This window comes from Cnephaeus nilssonii (assembly GCF_951640355.1).
Source record: "Cnephaeus nilssonii genome assembly, chromosome: 4".
NCBI classification, from domain to species: Eukaryota; Metazoa; Chordata; class Mammalia; order Chiroptera; family Vespertilionidae; genus Cnephaeus; species Cnephaeus nilssonii.
The window spans coordinates 71,536,641-71,558,504 of record NC_137075.1 but is presented as its reverse complement, the minus strand read 5'-3'; positions in this window follow the sequence as shown (position 1 = coordinate 71,558,504).

Sequence of the window (21,864 nt, the reverse complement as noted above, 5' to 3'; positions counted from 1 at the left end):
AGTGGGTTCTGTTCTAAATGAATTGGTATTAGGATAAATGATTGCATAACAGACACTTAAGGAAATGAGAATCTGGGATTGGTTACCTAAACTAGTTAAATATACAGTAAGTCCTCCCTTAAAGTCATCAATAGTTTCTGTGACTTTAAGCAAAACAATGTATAACAAAACCAATTTTACCATAGGCTTACTGATATAAACAAGAGTTAAGTTTCTATGGCATCTCATCATTGTTTCTCTTTTTGCATAGAGAAGAGATGAAGGAAGAAGCTAACATCCATTGAGGATCTGGCTTATGCCAAATATTGTGATAAGCACTTTATACATATTATATCAATAATTCTCAAAAATCACATCAGTTTACAGATAAGACTGAGGCTCAAAAAGATTACAGTATTTGCCCAGACTCACAAGCATATAGGAAGGAAGGTAGTTTCATATTTTTAGTGACCAGTTGTGTGTGTGTGTGTATGTATGATATATACAAGATTATGATGTGTATATACATGTGTATATGATATAAAATATTGTCTACAGCAGGTTGACAGACCTTCCCCAAGGGTTCACTTAACCTAGTGTTTTGGGTTTTTTTTTGGCATGCAAAAGACTCACTTTGGGGATTATTTAAAATGTAGATCCCAAACATAAACAAAACAAAAAATAACCTACTGAATGGGAGAAGATATTCACAAATAATATTTAGGATAGGGGATTAATATCCAAGGTATATAAGGAACTCAGACAACTTAACATTTTAAAAAATAAACAATTTAATTAAAAGATGGGCAGATGATCTGAATTGATATTTCTTCAAAGAGGACATACAGACCTATGAAAAGATGTTCAACAAAACTACTTATTGGTGAAATGCAAATTAAAACCACAGTGAGATACCATCTTACACCTGCCAGAATGGCTATCATAAAAAATCAACAAATAACAAGAGCTGGTGAGGATGTGGAGAAAAGGAAAACCTTATGTACTGTTGAGGGATTGTAAATTGGTAGAACTTATAATCACTGTGAAAAACAGTATGAAGTTTCCTCAATAAATAGAACTGCCATACAACCCAGAGATACCACTTCTGGGTATTTACCTGAAGAAGACAAAAACACTAACTCAAAAAGATATATGCACCCCTATGTTCATTGCAGAATTATTTACAATAGCCAAGATAAGAAAGCAACCTAAGTGTTCGTCAATAGATGAATGGATAAAGAAGATATGGTGCATATAGTATACAATGGAATATTACTCAGCCATAAAAAGAATGAAATCTTACCATTTATAACAACATTGATGGACCTAAAAGGTATTAAGTTAAGTGAAATTAAGTCAGACAGAGAAAGATAATATGATTTCACTTATATGTTGAATCTAAAAAACAAAACAAATGGATAAACAAAACAAAATGGAAACAGACCCATAGATACAGAGAACAAGCTAGTGATTGCCAAAAAGGAGGGAGGTAGGGGAATGGGGATGAGGGGGAAAAAGAAAAAAAAATGTAAATTCCTAGGGTAGAATTTGGGTAGATTTACTTTATTTTTTTAGCCAGTATGCCATTCTTCTGCAGGTGGTCAATGAACCACACTTTTGAGAAACACTGGTGTTCTTCATGAGCACCTCTGACTTGAGCTTACAGTCCTGAACCTCTGTCTATGGAGAACTTACCCTTCAAAATCATATCTCTTTCATTTAATAATAAACACACCCATGATTTGATGCCTAGAATCACATTGTCTCTTTGAATGCTCATTTTGAATGATGCTGCCATTTTGACTGGTTTCAAATTCAATCTCAATTCTTAGTAATAGTTTTATCTCTATTTCAACATTTTAAGATTGTGATGTTATTTGCCCAGGTTGACAAGGATTATTGCTTAAACAAATCTCTTACATTTTTAACTTACTTGAAATCCTATGTAAACCATAGTTGCTCTCAAAAACTTCAAAAATAGTGTTGAAAATTTTAACTCTACATAAAAATATTGACCTTGGATAAGCATGCTGTATTTTTCTCATTGAATATATTGGGCACAATTCAAGGTACACATCCATCACAGAATGTGTTAGATAAAAATAAGAAATCCACACCTCTAAGAAAGATATAGAAATATTTTTTATCCTCAGTTGCAGAATGGTTGTTTTCAAAAATTATATATTCATAGTTTGCTAATAGTTCTTGCTCAATAATGATAACTTGCAAATCTTCAAGATTGCATTTACTTATAAAATTCCTAAAAGTGTCATTGACTCATTCCCAATACAGTTTTCACAGCTATAATTTTATGCAAAAAGTTTGAGTGGTGCAGAGCATTAATCCTTTTCATTACCATTGTGCCTTAATTTAAATTTAATTTTCCAGAAAGTTAATAAGCTGATAATGCAACATCCAGCTTTAAAAAAAATCCCAAGTCCCTTGAATAGAATTTATTTCAAGATTATTTTTAAATACTTGTAATTATATAATCTGTAACTTTGTATTTCTACTTAGTAAGAAACATGTGGTTGTTGATGTACTCCATGTTTTGTCTGCTCTAGTGATAATCTAATTTTAAATACCTAACAACAATTTCTCACTATTTGTGCTAGCACCTTATGAACACCAAGGATGGCATTCCCATTTGAAAGTAATGGTATATGAAAACGAAGGGAAGATCATTACAAAGCTTGGGGCAGTTCTGGAGCTAAGTTAGGGTTCAAAGAATAGAGTAGGGTTCTTTGGTGATACTATAACGAATTTCTTAAATGTACTGCTATTGAAATATAACATCACACAGGAGAAAAGGTCCAATAAGTGATAGATAATGAGATCTGAAGCTCAGAGTCAAGTCTGGACTGGATACCTTTATTTGGAGATTGGATTGAAGATGATTATTATGTGTGTCCTATTCACACCTACACCAACACCTCCCACTGCTTTTGATTCTGTTGATGAGACTCTGAGGGAGATGTGTCCCAGGGTAACAAATCTATAAATACACCTCTTACCTAATGTTCATGACCTAGTTAAAAAAAACACACACACAAAACTGTTTTTATCAGATTCTCTCTGACTATGGAATGTGAATTAATAAATAAGAAACCCAAAGCACGTTTGTTAATTGGAAGAGAATGCTCAAGTGGATATGTCATGAAGAAACTGATGAATTAGAGAAAGTTAATGGGTGGCAGAACAAAAACATGGCTGAGCCATCTTAACAATGGAATGATAGTGTGAAAATGATGAACTCAATCACAAACAATTTCCATGAGACACTTGGCTCCAGAATCATAGTCCAGTCTCAGTGACTATGGGCCCTGCTCTATAATGGTTCATGTTTTAGACTTTCATAGGGCAAATCCTTCTAACCCTTGCAAATTCATCTTTAAAATAAACCCTCTTACACCAGTTAATATGAGGGATCTCTGTTTATAGCAACCAAATGTACTTGACTGAAAGAATACCATCAGCACTTCAAATGCAAGAAGGTTGGATTTAATATTTATTCCCTACGTATTATTTCCTACTTAATATTTATTTCCTACTTATTATTATTTTCTACTTATTATTTGCTTGTGAGTCTGGGAAAATAATGTAATCTCTTTGAGCCTCAGTGTGATCACCTGTAAACTGATGTTATTTTTGAAAATTATTGATAAAAAATGTATAGAGTAATTATCATAATATTTGTCATAAGCCAGATCCTCAATGGGCATTAGCTTCTTCCACCATTAAGGAAAGCTCCACATCAGATGCCATCAAATTAAAATAATGAAGATACCACTATATACCTTTTTTAAAAAATATATTTTATTGGGTTTTTTACAGAGAGGAAGAGAGAGGGATATAGAGTTAGAAACATCAATGAGAGAGAAACATTGATCAGCTGCCTCCTACACACCCCCTACTGGGGATGTGCCCGCAACCAAGGTACATGCCCTTGACTGGAATCGAACCTGGAATCCTTGAGTCCGCAGGCCGACGCTCTATCCACTGAGCCAAACCGGTTTCGGCGACTATATACCTTTTAACATGGTCAAAATCCAGAACGCTGACAACACCGAATGCTGGTGAGGATGTGGAGTAATAGGAACATTCATTCATTGCTGGTGGGAACGCAAAATGGTGCAGCCCCTTTGGAAGACAGTTTGACAGTTTTCTGCAAAACTAAACATACTCTCATCATATGATCCAGCAATCACACTCCTTGTATTAACCCAAAGAAAGTGAAAATTTATGTCCACACAAAAACCTGCACATGGATGTTTCTAACAGCTTTATTCATAACTGCCCAAACTTGGAAGCATCCAAGATGTCCTTCAATTGGTGAATGAACAAATAAATTGAGGTTCATCCAGAGAATGGAATATTCTTCAGTGCTAAAAAGAACTGAACTATGAAGCTATGAAAAGACATGGACGAATCTTAAATGCACATTACTACATTAAAAAAGCCAATCAGAAAAGGCTACCGACTATATAATTCCAACAATATGACATTCTTTAAAAGGCAAAACTATGGAGACAAAATATGATCCATGGTTTCCAGGAGTTGGAGGGGGAGGTGTAGGTAAACAGGCAGAGCACAGAACATTTTTTAGGGCAGTGAAAATACTCTCTGATACCAAAATGGTAGGTACATATTCACTATACATTTGTCCAAACCCATAGAATATACAACAAAAATAAATTGTAATGTAAACTATGGACTTTGGGTGGTCATGGTATGTCATTGTAGGTTCATCAATTCTAACAAATGTACCTCTCTGGTGTGGGATGTTGATAATGGGGAAGGCGATGCATGGGGTGGGGAGGGAGAGGTAGGATATATAGAGGAAATAAATCTCTGTACCTTCCTCTCAATTTTGCTCCAGAAAAATAGTCTTTAAAAAAAAAGGTAGGACAAAACTTTATTTTACCTCTAATACCCTAAATTTAATTCCAAGCATTTCTGTATTGACAAAAAAGCTCCAGTGGCTGTGATTTAGTCATTCACTCAGCAAACACTATTTAGCACTTATTCGAAGTGTACAAGGCACTTTGAGGATAAAGAATGAAAGATAGAGTTATTGCCCTCAAGGAACTTTGCCATCTAACAGGGTAGATCTAAAAGTGATGGGTGTTATATGAAGGTTAGACAAAGTGCTATGGAAAAGAAGATAATGAATTTATTTCCAACTGATAGGATAAGAGAAGTCAACTTGGATTAGAAGACATTTGATCTGAGTATTGAGGGAATGGTAGGATTTGGAACTGTCAGGGAAGGGTGAGAAACAGTTAAGGTGGGAGAAAAAGTGTGAAGAAATTCTTGGAGACTAGCGTACATACTTGAATGACAGACTATTAGCTGGCACTTTGAATGTGTGAGAATTCTGGGTCATTATGTCAAGGGAACAAAAAGAGCAAGAATTTTTTATGATATGTTCTTCAAAATTAGGAGCCACCCATGAGTTTTGCATATTTCCCAAAGGGACGAAAAGAAGATAATTCCCTAAGTTGTTCTCGTTGGTGGGTATGAATGCGTGTGTTCTTGTAAACTAACTATAAAATTAGGCATCAAATTATTAGTTCGATCAATGAATGGCCACTGGTAGCCACAGAAATGTAAACAGATTCAGTTATTTGAGCCTAATCACTTCTGACTATTTGAGGTTATCGCACAGTTTACTCACTAAAAATGTGAGGGCCTTCTGCAAACCACACACCAAGCAGTTAAAATCAGCTATTGCCAACGACCATGAGATATCTCCAACTGTAAGTTTATTGCCTGTCCTCTGAGCACCATTTGGGAGTAAAAATTAATTTAAACTCAGGGTTTTTTAAATGTATACTCAGCTCTACTTTACTAAATGGTGCAGACAAAAATTGATCAAAATTTCCCCAAACTTAGGAGTCAAAAATACGAAATAGATTACATATATAAAACAATTTACTCAAAAATTGGAAGTGTGACATAAAATCAAGAAGTAGCATGTGCACCTGCAACAAATATAAAATAATATTGAATGTAAACTATAATTGAAAAATAAAAGAGTGAAGAAACAAACAAGTAACATGTGGACTAATTCTTACTAATGAAGTTTCCCTACTAAATCCCTGTTTTGTTTTGTTTTGTTTTGTTTTAACCACAGGGATAGAGCAGAGGTATCTTGTGGCAGTAAGGCTTACTCCTAGTCTGTGTTTTACTGCTGTATTTTCTGGTGAGAGATGATAATGAGGATGATAATGATGATGATGATGGTGGTGGTGATGGTGATGAGGATGAGGATGATAAACAAACTGGAAAGCACAAATTTGACTGTTTCCTCCAAAACTGAGTAGAGGTGAGGGTTAATATGTTTTGAGACATAGGGAAGCCTTTTCCACCAAGGTGCTTGTGGGGCTCTAGCTAAGATTCATTAGTTAAAATAGCCAAAACAGAGCACTCTGCAGTGCAGTGTGTTGTGCTATAATCTGCTCTTCCTATCCCACCACCTTGCCCTGCTTACACTAGCACCAGCTTTCATATTTCTTTTTAAGTGTAAAATATAACATGCACACTGAAAAATACAGGAGGATATACAAGTTGTTCTGGTGCCCCTCCCTTATCATAACGCTCTCCTTTCCTCCTTAGGTAACCATTTATCTTCTGTGAGAGTATTTCCTCCCTTTTCTATATGGTTTGACTATCTACCTATACATCTCTGAACAATATTGCTGAGCTTGGAATGACTTGAACTTTGTCGAAATGGCATCACACTTGAAGTGTTGCCATGTTTCTGGATTCTTTCACTCAACATTATGTTTTTGAATGCTTTCATTTTGTTGTAAGTAGATGTGGTTCATTCATTTTCATTGTGTTCACATACCAAAATAAATTATCGATCTTATGAGAGTCGGGCATTTGGATCGTTTCCACTTTTTGGCTATTACCAACAAATGCTGCTATGAAGGTTCTTGTCTGGAGACTCCAGCACACATGTGCTTAACATTTCTCTGGAGGATATTCCCAGCTGTGGGACTGCTGAGTCACAGAGTATATTTATTATAGTCAACTCTATTAGAAAGTGCCAAACAATATTCCAAAGTGATTGTACCAGCTGATACTCCTACAAGCAGTGAGTGAGAATTCTATCTGCTCCATATCTCACCAACACTTGGTATTCTCAGACTTCTTTGTTGCAGGCCTGATCAGTGTGTGGTGGTACTTCAGTGGGACTTTAATGTGAATTTTCCTGATAAGTAATGAAGTTGAGCACATTTTCATATGTTTATTTACCATGCAAATGTTTTCTTTGTAATGTGGCCATTCAAGTCTTTCCTACTTTTTATTAGCTTGTCTTTCTTTTTTGTAATGGTTTGTAGCAATTATTTTTATGTTCTGGACATGAATCCTTTACCAGACATATGTGTTTCTCATAGCTTCTTCCACTCCTTACTTTTAACTCTTTTAGTGATGTCTTTGGTGCACCAAGACTTTTCATTTTAATATAGTTAAATTTATTAATTTTTTTCTTTGTGGTTAATGCTTTTAATACAGGGATCTAAAAAATCCTTTCCCAACTCTAAATAAGAAAGATATTCTCCTATACTGTAGTATATTATAGAAACTTCACAATTTTGACTCTCTGATTTGTTTTATTCTACGAGTCTTATTTAAGTTTTTTTTTTTAAATTATGAAAACCCAACTGTCTTAGCATCATTTATGGGTCTATCTGTATCAAATGATGTTGCTACTCCATCCAGATCACCTTGAATTGATTTTGTAAATTTTTGAACAGGTATGCTTTTGCTTCTAACAGGTAATTCCTGTAGCTCTTTTATAATGGACTGTCCATGGACTATGCGAGACCATCTTGCCTATACACCTGGAGAGTGTTGGAAGTGCCTGAAAAATTTACATGGCCCCTGGATGGCTCTTAAACAGAGACTAAGGATGCCCGAGTATGAAAGCCCAGTGCCCTTGTTTCTTTGGGGACAGTCCTGTGGCATAACTTATATTCCAGGGTTCCCCTGTGAAGTAATGCACATTCTGTTACTCACAAATCCTCATCGCACTGTTGCCTTCTGGGAAACTTGATCTAAGACACCATCCTTTTCTCACTGATCTTCTGAGTCCCTCATGTCCGACATCAAGTGCCCAATTATGCATTAGTCTATTTGGGTGCTTTCCCCCATCTCCTTTCTTAAATAACATCATCTTTTAACCAAAAAAAGAAAGGAACTCTTGATGAGATACATTTGTAAAAAGAGTAATATAATTAAAGTGGGGGAAACTGTATGCTTCCAGGCAACACTGTGAAACAACACGGGTATTTTTGTTCTTTTAACAAATTCCTATAGTTACACAGTGCAGCAATTTAGGCTGGGGTTGGCCGAGAGGAATTTTGCAATAATAAATGTTCATCCTGTTGAGGGTTACTCGTTCTCTGCTTACCCACCGCTGTGATCTACTAAGCAGTGTTGTACAGTATAGAGAAAAACACCTGAGGCAGCACGTCCAGACAACACAGGGGTCCAGAGAAATTGCCACTTCACTTTCACTTAGTGGTGGAATTTGTTGGGAAATTTTAGAAGCTAGAAAAAGGAGGGATGCTAGTGAACTGGAGTGGGGGTGGTGAGAGTCATTGGTTGAGTGTATGTGAGGTATGAGTGAAGGCTACAAGACAGGAGGGGACAATAGGTCAAAGGAAACATGAGAAAAGGTCTCTCTGCAAGTTGAAGGTGGCTCAGAGCACCAAAATCACTTTTAAAAAATGTGCAGGCTGATGATTAACGCTCACCGCATTTCACTACAATTTTTACAGAGCTGTCCAAATGTTTCAACACCTGCTTCACATGAGGCAAAATCCTCTTGTAAACAACAGTGAGTCATTACCCCAGGCCTGTGAGAAAGGTGCTCTTGGGTATATGCACGTTTTCTCCAGGTTCCCTTTGATGGACGGTGACTGAAAATATAGCATAACCTCCTTTGCCCCAGAAATGTCTGCTGAAAAAGGACAAATTCTAGGGGGGAAAATGCAGAACACGTATTATATACCTATGCACATAAATAAATCCATCCCTTATGTATTTATGTAGGTGGAAAACATGATAATTACATTTCCAAATGGTTTTGGAAACCCCCGCAAATGTATACTTAAGAAGTCATAGCAGTGAACGGAGACTGGATGGCTCATTAGTTGTGAGATAAAGAGGCATTCCCTTTGGATCCTCTATTCCAAGAAGGATGAGGTCAGAAGTTACCTGAATTATGATAACGCACCCTTCTAAATAGGTGAGACTGAAAAACCCATATTGCAACCTTTAGATTCATTATTCATTTATTCACTCTTTCAGTCAATGTTTAATAAGTATGTTTATATGATAAGAGCTGGAAATACTAAGAGGAATAAAACTTTGCTTATCTGTAAGGACCCTAACATACAGAGGAAGAAAGGCAGGTGAACCTAAATTATAACAGTGTCATGAAGGCTATACTGGAGAATTTATAGGTAGCTATGGAAATACAGAGGAGAGAGATAGAGCATATAAAGTGGGATGGTAGTAATGCCTTATGTTTTAATAGCTCTAAATGATTTGTTCAAAAAAGCAGCTTGGTTGAAAGCATGCTAACTCTTTATGCCAAATAACAACCTAGTGAAAAAAAAGAATATGTACTAGTTTTAAAAATAGTGACAATATTGTGCTAAGAAGTCATTTTGCAATTCCGTATGAATTCTTAATATTTTTGTCAATTTTCAGGGCTTCTTATTATACCTTATTTATTTTAGCCAACTCTGCTAAAAAGCAAACTTCATGAAGACAGGCCTCATGGATTTTTCTTTAACAATTTCATCTCTGATAGTACCTATTGCGGGACTTGACACATAAGTAGGTTTTCAGTATATATCAATGAAGAAATGAATTGATCTTTTTCAGCGTGTACCATTTATACATTTTAAAGCATGGGACCACCTTGATGTGCAGCAGCACTTCCTGTCCTCTCACACACCTGTCCTTGGCACACAGTCTGCACTTCCCTCTGAGATTCTGTGACACAGAACTTTGGGAATCTTTGTAGGATCCCCCAGAAATTCAGTCCCGAGCCCCAAACAACCCATTTTATGGACATTAAAACATCTGATGTTTCCATTCATCTCATGAATATGACATGGCCCTACACTATGTTGCTTTTTAAAGAGATCTCTAAAACGGTATGTTTATGATAACATCAATTGTCTCCAGGGAGGGGAACTGGGTGTTTGTAGGACAAGACTAGGAGTGAAGGGTTTTTTGTTTGTGTTTGGTTTTGGTTTTCCACTGTATATTCTTTTGAATAGTTTGAAAGTTGTGCCATGTAAATCTATCGTGTTAAAAATGAAAGTGTTTTTTTTTTTAAACAGGTGAATGTAAGCACTGAGAACTTTGCTAAATTTTTCTTATCTTTTGGGGAATTCCATCAATCTATATATGCATTCAAGATTAGACTTGATTGAGACCATTTTAAGCTAATGTCTCTTTCTTAAACATTACTTTTTTGTTCAAAATAAAATAATAAAATAAGCTAATTTTAAGCTAATGTCTCTTTCTTAAACATTACTTTTTTGTTCAAAATAAAATAATAAAATAACTGGTTTTGAAGGGATTTGAATATAATATTTCTTCTTCTCTGAGTGATAATTTTGGAAGAAAGTTGACTTTATATTTCATATATATGGTATATCCTATCTAATAAAAGAGTAATATGCAAATTGACCATCACTCCAACACATAAGATGGCCGCCCCCATGTGGTCAAAGATGGCTGCACCATGTGGACACAAGATGGCCACCACAAGATGGCCGGAAGGAGAGGGCAGTTGGGGGTGATCAGGCCTGAAGGGGAGGGCAGTTAGGAGTGACGGGGTCAGCAGAGGAGGGCAGTTGGGGGCGACCAGGCCTGCAGGGGAGGACACTTGGGTGTGACCAGGCCTATAAGGGAGGGCAGTTGGGGGCAATCAGGCCTGCAGGAGAGGGCAATTGGGGGGGAACAGGCCTGCAGGGGAGGGCAGTTGGGTGGAAACAGGCCTGCAGGGGAGGACAGTTGGGGGAACCAGGTCAGCAGGGGAGAACAGTTAGGGGCGACCAGGCTGGCAAGGGAGGGCAGTTAGGGGTGACCGGGCTGGCAGGGGACGGCAGTTGGGGGAAACCAGGCCTGCAGGGGAGGACAGTTGGGGGGAACCAGGCCAGCAGGGGAGAGCAGTTAGGGGCGACCAGGCTGGCATGGGAGGGCAGTTAGGGGTGACTGGGCTGGCAGGGGAGGGCAGTTGGTGGTGACCAGGCCAGTAGGGGAGGGCAGTTAGGGGTGACTAGGCTGGCAGGGGAGGGCAGTTAGGGGCAATTGGGCCAGCAGGGGAGCAGTTAGGCATACATCAGGCTGGCAGGGAATGATTAGGGGGTGATCAGGCTGGCAGGCAGAAGCGGTTAGAGGCAATCAGGCAGGCAGGCAGGCGAGTGGTTGGGAGCCAGCAGTCCTAGATTGTGAGAGGGATTTCCGACTGCCTGGTGGGATCGGGCTTAAATGGGCAGTCGGACATCCCTCAAGGGGTCCCAGATTGCAGAGGGTGCAGGCTGGTCTGAGGGACACATCTCCCCCTTGCATGAATTTCGTGCACCAGGCCTCTAGTAAAATACATATTTACCAATCTGTGGCCAATGCAGAGTAACCAACAATCACAACACATGCAAAGGTCCTGATATGGCCATTGCAATGGTAAAAATACATCTACCATTGTAATAATGGAAACAATATGCTAATATTACCAACTGATTTATTTTCAATCAATTCTCTAGTTCCTTAGGATAAATTGGTGAGCATGCCAAAGAAGCACCATGTCAAATGTCACTTTTTTATTTCTTTAATTGTATACCATAGCTCAAATATTCAAAATCAATTCAGAACAGAGGCATTTTCAAAACTATGAAAACTTTGTAAAGTCATATTTTCTCTTATAACAGTGATTTTCCTTTCTATAAATATTTTAGGATCCAGCTAATAAATTAGGGAAATTATTGTGACTTTTTAATTTTAAAATATCCAGTTCATGAAGAAATAACAGGGTATGCAATGATAACCATGATGCCAGGCAACAAGATATTCTCATGACTATATACACTCTCTAATATTTCATTCCCTCCCCCCTATAATTCATATAAAATTGTGCTTAATGGTAGTGATGTGACAACTTCTTAATAAAATTTTTCTCTCAGTGCTGGACAATGTATGTGGTGCCCTTTTGTTGGTTTGAAAGTGAATGACATTCAAATATAGTTGCCTATTGATAGAAGATGTTTAGCTACAGACGAATCACTGTGTCCAATTACTGAGTCAAATAAAGAAAAATAGAAAGCAAATGAAAAGTCACCTTAAAATGTGATTCAGACAAAGAAAAATAAATAGTGTCATTATCCTGCTTTTAAAGAAATACACAAGTGTGCCCAATATGCTTCTATTAGCACAATATAGTCTCAGATTTCAAATATACTTTCTAGTTTTATGGGGCAAATGCCAAACTCTCAATGAATTTATCCCCAAGAATCATATTTTTGTGTGTTTTTACTCCAGTGTGTCCTCAGAAAACATCAACAGATTTCAAACCCCACTAATCCCATGGAAAATTGCTCGGGGCAAAGCCATTACGAAAGCTTTCAAGGAAGCAAAGCTCACTAGCTCAGTGCCAAAGCCCCCTCCTCTGTGTTTATCTTAGAGTAGCAGCTGTCCCAACAGGCACGCCATACTATACATGGAAGGGAGCAGCAATTGTAGTTCCAATATTCCCAAACACCACTGGGGGATTTATAGTCACCCTTAGACAGATGGTAGCATACACTGTTTTTTTTTTTTTTCTAAAATGCGACTTAGATCTGAAGCAATAGAGTACTTGAAATTTTATGTTAGTATTGCCAGTTTACAAAGATGGTTCAGCTTTATTGAGGTATACTTGACATGTTATATAGGCTTAGGAGTGGGGGGTGTTGAGCTTGGAGAATTGGAAAAATAATCAAGTCCAGAGTGACTGGAGTGTGAGAGAATCAGCAGCATAAGATGAACCTTAGAAATCATGTTAAGGATTTTTAACTTTATCTAAGTGCAATGGAAAGCCTACGTGATCTGGACTTTAGGGTGTCCCAAGATTCAGTGAGGAGTGCAGAATAGATTATTCAATACCACTTTTAGGCATTGAATTGACTTGGTCAGCATTGGCAAATCATCAGCCCCCATGACTTGTTATATTTGCATGCCACATAAGCTGATCACAGATCAGCTGGGTGAAAATAAAGATATGCTCAGCATCTCTCCCACATCACACAGGCCCTACAGATGCCAACACCAGAAAAAAGTGAGTACTTTTATTTTGATTTATTATTTTCATGGTTAATAAAACAGGTACTAAACCCTGCTGCAAATTGACTATAGAAAGTCTCAATTGGAAAGAGTTCCCTGATTTAAAGAAAAAAAAATCCACTTGGACTGGATTTAAATCTCAAGTGGCTTGAGTTGTATAAAATGCAATTTGTTGCAGCCTATTTCAGAGAGGGTGTTTAATATAACTGATTGACATCATACAGTTTATGTGGCCTTTAATGTAGCAATTCTCTACTATAAAAATTGCCTTAATGAGAAGTTCAGAATAGTTTGAAATCGTTCATTCTGAGGAAGGAGTATAGCTGAACTTGCTTGCTGAACAACCAACACCCCACAATGAGGAAAATAAAACAAGGTCAAAATGCAACATGCGAGATTTAAAATATACCAGAAAGTTCTATTTTTGTTTATTTATCTATCTACTTATTTATTTAAATTTTTACATCTTTAATATTATTTTCTATTGTTCAGCTTTATTGAGGTGTAATTGACATAAAATTCATAATATATTTAAAGTGTACACCATGGTGACGTGATGTACATAGACACTGTGAAAGGATTTCCACTGGAGAGTTAACACATCTGTCACTGCGCGTGTTTACCTTTGTGTGTGTAGGTGCGAGAACACAAGTTCTACTCGCTCAGCAAATTTCAAATACACAGTACAGTGTTATCAACTATAGTCACATGTTAAACATTAGACCTTGTTCATCTTGTACCTGAAAGTTTGTACTTTTATTAACTGCTTCCTATATCCCTCTCCTTCCAACCTCGGTCAACAACCATTCTACTCTATTTCTAATTTTTTTCTTTTCTTAGATTCCACATAGTAATGACAACATGCAGTATTTCTCTTTATATGTCTTAGTTCACTTAGAAAAATGTCCTCAGATTTTGTCCATGTTGTTGCAAATGGCAGGATTTCCTACTTTTTAAAGGCTGAATAATATTTGTGTGTGTGTGTGTGTGTGTGTGTGTGTGTGTGTGTGTGTGTGTGTAATCTTCTTTATTCATTCCTTCATCAATGGACACTTAAGTTGTTTCTATACCTTGGCTATTGTGAGTAATGTTGCAATGAACATGGGGGTGCAGCTCTCTCTCTGAAATGGTGATTACATTTTGGGATATATATTCAGAAGTGGAATTGCTGGCATATGGTAGTTTTATTTTTAAGTTCTTGAGGAATCTCCACACTGTTTTCCATAGTGGCCGTACTAGTTTACATCCTCACCAACAGTGCACAAAGGTTCCCTTTTCTCCACATGCTCACCAACTTTAGTTATGTCTTGTCTTTTTGATATTTGATGTCCTTGCTGGTGTGAGGTGTTAGCTCACTGTGGTTTTAATTTGCATTTCCCTAATGATTAGTGATGTTGAGCACTTTTCCATGTATCTGATGGCCATATGTATGTCTTCTTTGAAAACAATGTCTATTCAGGTATTTTGCCCATTTTCTCATTGAGTTGGGGTGTGTGTGTTTTTTTTAATTGAGTTGGATGAGTTCTTTGTATACTTCTTTGGCATATTAACCCCTACCAGATATATGATTTGCAAATGTTTTTCCCATTTTCCCAGCATCATTTACTGAAGAAAATGACCTTTCCCTGTTGCATATTCTCAGCTCCTTTGTCAAAAATTAATTAATCATATAGGCATGGATTTATTTCTTGGTTCGCTATTCTCTTCCATTGATTTTTGTGTCGGGTTTTTTTGTTTTTTGTTTTTTGATTTTGTTTTTTTACTAATACCATACTGTTTTGATTACTCTAGCTTTGAAATATAGTTTTAAATTAAGAATTGTAATGCTCCAGCATTGTTCTTTTTGGGTTTGGGCTATTTGGGGTCTTGTGTGGTTCCATATGAGTTTTAGGATTGTTTGTTGTATTTCTGTGAAAAAATACCACTGGAATTGTGATAGGGATTGTATTGAATCTGGAGATTCCTTGGGATATGGACATTTAAAAAATATTAATTCTTCTACGGACATGAAATATACCACAAGGTTTCTATTTTCTGTTTGCATGCTTAATTTTTAAATTATAAACATATTATTCTATAGAGTTACTACAGACTTCATCTTATATTTCTCACAAAAATCTCCTTAATTTTGCAATTTATAATTGACTTATTTGCAAAACGTAAAGGATTGGAATCAACAGTAGGACCAAACATAAGGTTCTGAATATTTCTGAGTCCACTTTTAAAAGAAAAAGTGGAATTTCAAGATGATAAAACTTAGTTTTCATGGTGAATTTGTTCCATACTTATTTTTTTAAAGAGTCTAGTTCCATGATACCTCCCCAAGAACTGGTTGGTGAATAGAAAAGAAATGGGAGTTGTTGATGTTGAAAGAGATAAGAAGATTTAAAGATAGTTTCACATTACACAGATGGATAATTTGCATGTTGAGCCATCTAATCTTGAATTGGCTTGGACATGCTACAGCATATTTTCTAGAAATCTAATGTTTCAGTTATTGGAAAGAACCCAATGATCTAATTCTAACACCGTGTCATGTTTCATTGCTGCATAAGTCAACACACAACATAGAATTAAGAGGCTCATTAATTATATGGTTATAGAGTTCAGAGTGAAAAAGGCAAATTAGGTATTTTGGAATAGTTAATGGCTTTGGGGAATGAATAGCCAATTTAAGGAGATTAACCAAATGAAAAGGAAAGCTCACCTAGGCTCTTTGGCAAAAAAATCACAGAGCCCGTGACAAGGATAGTACTTGTGTTTGCCACTTTTCATCCCTATTCTTGGCCAGGCTATGTTTTTTAAGTCTTTAAAAGCCAACAAGAAATAACTACAATTCTTAGTTTACATCAGCATATATGAGAAAAACACCTGATATTTTTCAGGCTTACTGGGACCTGCTCTGAGATATTCACTATGTCCCCTCATCCTGACTAGATGATGCTATTGTAAATACACACAGAGAAAGAAGGGCCAAAGAGAACATTCTTTTCTAATGGAAGAGGATGATTCTTTAAGTTTAAAAATAGTAGATAATTTTTCAAGAATCTCAAGATGTCATAGTTCTAAGAAATATACACTTGACTGAATGTGATATCGATTACTTTAGACATCTCATAGATTATATAGTAACTTATATCGAGGCTTATTCTTAAAATGAGGGCAACCTTCTATTAATACAGCAATTGGATGATAAAATCTGTGTTCAGCCAAGTGAATCCTTACAGCAATCATTCTTAAGTTAAGAGACTGTAGTTCCCAATAATAGTCCACAAACCAGAAATTATGTCTAGTTTCAGATTACAGGAAAAACATGTGTCAAAACAGGAGGGATACTATAGCAAGTTATGTTGTTGTGCGCTACTTTAAGGGGAAATATGGTTATTAAAGATGAGCCCTAAACAGTATTTTCAGTACAAACTCTAAATCCCAACCAGTTCATACCTAATCTGGAGAAGCATCCAAAAACTTACAACTGCACCTAAGAGCACCATTTCTATACTACCAGCAGGTCTTTATTTGCAGCAAATGCTTTATTTTTATTTTTTCAAAGGAATGATGCTAAAGTCAAAATCAATTCTCTTGAGTCAAATATCCGCTTTCCAAGATTGTTATGTAATCAGTTATGCCTCAGTTTTGCCAGAGGAGACTGGTCCTGGTCCTAGCTGATTGGCATTGAAATGGATGGTCCCAGGGCAATTCTCCCGACGTGCAGGTGTGCTCGAGTGCGTGATGCCCTGTCTCCGGAATCCGGATCAACATTTGAACAGAGAGAAAACTTAGCTTGCCCTTTGTCCTTGGGAGAGGAAACCTTGTGTCATAAAATATCAGCCATCTTTCTAAGTGAAAACGAACTAAACCTAAATCTTTCATTGTCAGGTGGCATCCTGCATTCTGGAATATCCAAAGCTCAGCAGTGTCATGCCCACTGAAGCTTCACAGGTGGTGTGGGAAAGCCAGGCACATCTACGAGGCCTGTCCAAGGGATACATGACTAAAAATATCAGAGGGGCCTTATTAGAACAGTGTATCACCTGTATGTAACATAGTCAATATGACTGGGTCCCCCGAGGCTCATGTTGTAAAAATGTTCTGGCGAGCCTCAAGTATTAGAGAAGCTGGAGATATTTCACATTTGCATATAAAATTTAGATTAAATGACCATTGGGAGGTTAAAGGCATTCAGAGTAAAAATATATTTTGAATACATTACAGAAATAAATGTGCATTTTATTTTATATCAACCACCTTTTTTTTTTTTTTTTTAACAAGGGTAGCACCATGTACACTAAGCTGCAGGCAGGCTGTGAGGTATGGGAATTTAACTTAGAATTAAAGCCTTAGGAACCCTCTGAGCCAGCTATTTCCAAACCTCAAAGTGCTTAAGAATCATTCAGGACACTTTGTGACCATGTAGACTCCCAGGTCCCACTTCATAGCGGCCAACTCTTGAGTCTGCTTTGGTTCTGAAGCAGGAGCTATCCTATCTAATAAAGAGGAAATATGCTAATTGACCCTCACACCGTCACAGAGATGGCAGCACCCACAGCCAATATGCTAATTGACTGTCCCTCCCTCAAAGATGGTGGTGCCCACAGCCAATAGGGAGGGAATATGCTAATTGACTGCCACACCCTCAAATATGGCACTGCCCACAGCCACAAGATTGCAGCACCCAGTCCCCTCAGCCCCACCAGGGCGCCTGCCTCTGGAGTCCCCCAGTCCCCTCAGTCCCCCAGCCACCCAGGGATGGCCTGAGGTGCAGGCAAGCCTCAGATGGTGGCTGCCCAGCTGCCCAGGGCCGCCCGAGGCTCAGGTAACCAGGGCTGGCTGAGGCTTGCGCTGCTGGCAGTGGCAGCAGCAGAGGTGTGATGGAGCATCGCCTTCCCCGATTGCTGGGTCGCCTCCCACCCCTGAGGGCTCCCGGACTGTAAGAGGGGTCAGGCCGAGCTGAGGGACCTTTTCATTCACTGGGCCTCTAGTCCTATATTATAATGACACTAGTGGCCTGGTGCACGACATTCATGCACTCAGGGGGGATGGGGGGGTCCCTCAGCCCAGCCTGCACCCTTTCGAAGTCCAGGAGTCCTTGAGGGAAGTCTGACTGATGGCTTAGGCCCGCTCACCATGGCTTAGGCCCGCTCCCTAAGCTGTTTGGTCAATTTGCATATTTCCCTTTTATTATATAGGACTAGAGGCCCAGTGCATGAAAAGGCCCAGTGCAGCTTAGGCCCATGGGGAGCGGGCCTAAGCCATAGGTCAGACATCCCCCAAGGACTCCTGGACTTCAAAAGGGCGCAGGCTGGGCTGAGGGACCCCCCACCCCCCCTGAGTGCATGAATGTCATGTACCAGGCCTCTAGTGTCATTATAATATCTTGACTTTTTGTGATTTATGTGATTTCTTCCCAGCTCTATGACTCATTAATTATATAACATTGGAAAAGTTACTTAACTTGTTTGCACCTCAGTTTCTGCATTGAAAAAATGGTTACAGGAACAGTGGGTTATTGTAAGGATTAAGTGGAAAAAAATAGGTACAATGCTTAGGACACTGCCTGGCACTTAGTACTATTACCTCTTAGTATAATTATTATCATTCAAAAAATAATTAAGTGGCTAAAAAGGAAGGAGGAAGTTGGGTATTTCTGCCTGAGGTAAAACTCATAATCTGAGGTCTGAAAGAGCCCTTAGCAGCACAGTCAAGCCCCCTCATTGACAATGCATGTGTAGAAGTCTGAGCGGGACTTGCCTGAGAGAATCTTGTTGCTAATGGAGGACTGGAATCCAGAACCCAGCCCCCCTGATTCTCAGTGAATGCCACATAATGTATATGCTTCTGTGACAGAAAGGAAGGGCTCTTTAATGCTACCCACACATTTTTTCCCCATATAACTAAGGGCAGAAGCTAATTTTCTTAGCTCCTGACAAAAGCAATTGTCATTCAGTCAGGTCTGTTCAGTCGGGACATAATGAATGGCTGTTTTTCTATCATTTTAGCATGCCAAATAGCCCCCAAGTGTTCTGCCCCAGACAAAGGAAGTATGTTTGATAATACTTTCCTGTGTGTCCTTGAGCATAGCATTTACCCTCTCTGATTCTCAACTTCTTTACCACAGGAGTTAGATTGAGTAGTGTTTCCCCAGTTATATTTCACACTAGAGGCCTGGTGCACGACATTGCTGCACTCGGGGGGAGGGGGGTCCCTCAGTCCAGCTTGTGCCCTTTCGCAGTCCAGGAGTCCTCAGGGGATGTCCAACTGACGGCTTAGGCCCTCTCCCCATAGGCCTAAGCTGCAGTCGGACATCCTTGGCACTGCCACGGAGGCGGGCCACTGTGTCTGCCCCCTGGTGGTTAGTGCGCATCATAGCGACCAGTCATTTGGCCGTTTGGTCGATTTGCATATTACCCTTTTATTATATAGGATAATATATTTTAAATATTACCCTTTTTCCAGCATTTTATTTGCCCTTTGTCTTCCTCCACATAAAAACAGTCAGGCTCAGTCTAGCTGGCTTGGCTCAGTGGACAGAGCGTCAGCCTACAGACTGAAGGGTCCTGGGTTCGATTCCATCAAGGGCATGTACCTTGATTGCAGGCTCCTCGCTGGTCTGGGCCCTGGTCGGGCTGTATGCAGGAGGCAACCAGCCGATGTGTTTCTCTCACATCGATATTTCTCTCTGTCTTTCCATCTCTCTTCCACTCTCTCTAAAAATCAGTGGGAAAATATCCTCAGGTGAAGATTAACATAAAAACAACAACAACAACAAAAAAAATAGTCAGGCTCTTCTGTGTTTATGGCCTCAGCGAATCGATATGACAGAGGAGTCTTTTTCTGGCTTTTATCTTTCAATTACTTAGGCTTTTAGAGGAACTGAAATAAGTCACTACATAGATGATTTGGAAGAAAACATAAAGAGTGAAGTTTACACACATGTGCGCACACACTCTTGCACACCTATACAGTGTTTGAGCTTGTAAGAGAGAAGAGCAATGAAGAAGAAACAATGAACCCGGCCGGCATGGCTCAATGGTTGAGCGTCGACCTATGAACCAGGAGGTCACAGTTCAATTCCCAGTCAGGGCACATGCCTGGGTTGCAAGGTCAATCCCTAGTGTGGGGTGTGCAGGAGGCAGCCAATCAATGATTCTCTCATTGATGTTTCTATCCCTCTTTCCCTCTCCCTTCCTCTCTGAAATAAATAATTTTTTTAAAAGGAGAAGGAACAATGAAAGTATAGATATTGTAGCGTGGAACATGTGTCTTGCTATCAAGCCCTGAAGTGGCGGTAAACATCTGCAAAGCGATTTAAGGAATCCAGAAGGAGAGGGGCTTGAGCCCATTTCCTGGGAGAGGCCAGAGATGGACAGCCAGAACCTGGAGAAGCAATGGCCAGCACCCTCGGTATCCACGTTCCAACATAAAGAAGCATCAGAGTGCCTACCATCTTCCCAGGAGCAGCATCGCATACACAGAGAGAGCTGTGGGACCTCGGAAGACACGTCTGCCATGGCCTGGGAGACCACATGGAGTAAGAACACTGCAGTGGCTGTCTGCAGGGACAGATGACCATGAGGATTGCAAGGACCATCTCCCACACTTGAGAGCCTCACTTGGGCGTAACTTGGGGAAAATCAGGAGAAACCTTGTATTGGTTGAAATTTCTGCCACCCTGGCAGAATTTAGGTTCAGAATAGAAAATGATAAAATTTTATTTCCTGCGTACTTGAGTTTGTGAACTGGTACTTTTAACCAATAATGTAGCAATAATTCCAACTTCTGAGAGGCAGTGAGTAGTTTTGGGATATGGTATGGTTTTATTTACAAATTTGTATACTTCTGACATTGTCTTATCTGCCTAGAGAGAATAAACTGATATCTATTGAATACTAGTAGTAACACTGACCATTAGATGATTACAGCTGCACCCGTAGGAGTTAAAAATAGTTGGAAAACTGCCATGGGAGCTCAAACCATAAGGCGATGCTTTTATTTCTAGTCATGGATACTTTGACTCCAGCACTGAGCAATCTCAGTTAGGAAAGTGTATTACAGGGAGATGAGAGTAAACCCTGTCAAGATCTTGATTTCAGACTTCTGGTCTCCACAACTGTGAGACAATACATTTCTGTTGTGTAAGCTGCTAGTCTGTGGTCTTTGTTACAGCAGCCTTGGAAAAATAATACAGAAATGTAATTGACAAGAAAAAATAAGAACTTGACTGAGTCATCAGGAAGTTAGGATATCACACCAGGCATTACCTCTTCAATGGGACAGTGCACACCTATTCAATGCTTAGCACAAACAAAAAGACATTCCTGGCCCAGTCACACCCAAAGTTACCTGAACCTCTGGCTGGGAGGGAAAGAGCTCAACTTGGAAAGCTCTATTCTTTAATCCTTAAGGGAAGATGATTTGATTCTTTATTCCTTATTTGTCTCTAAAAAACCCACAGAAACCACTGCTACAATTATGAATGCTCATGATATCTATACAGACATTTACATGTAACAAAAATTCAAAGCTCCAGAGATG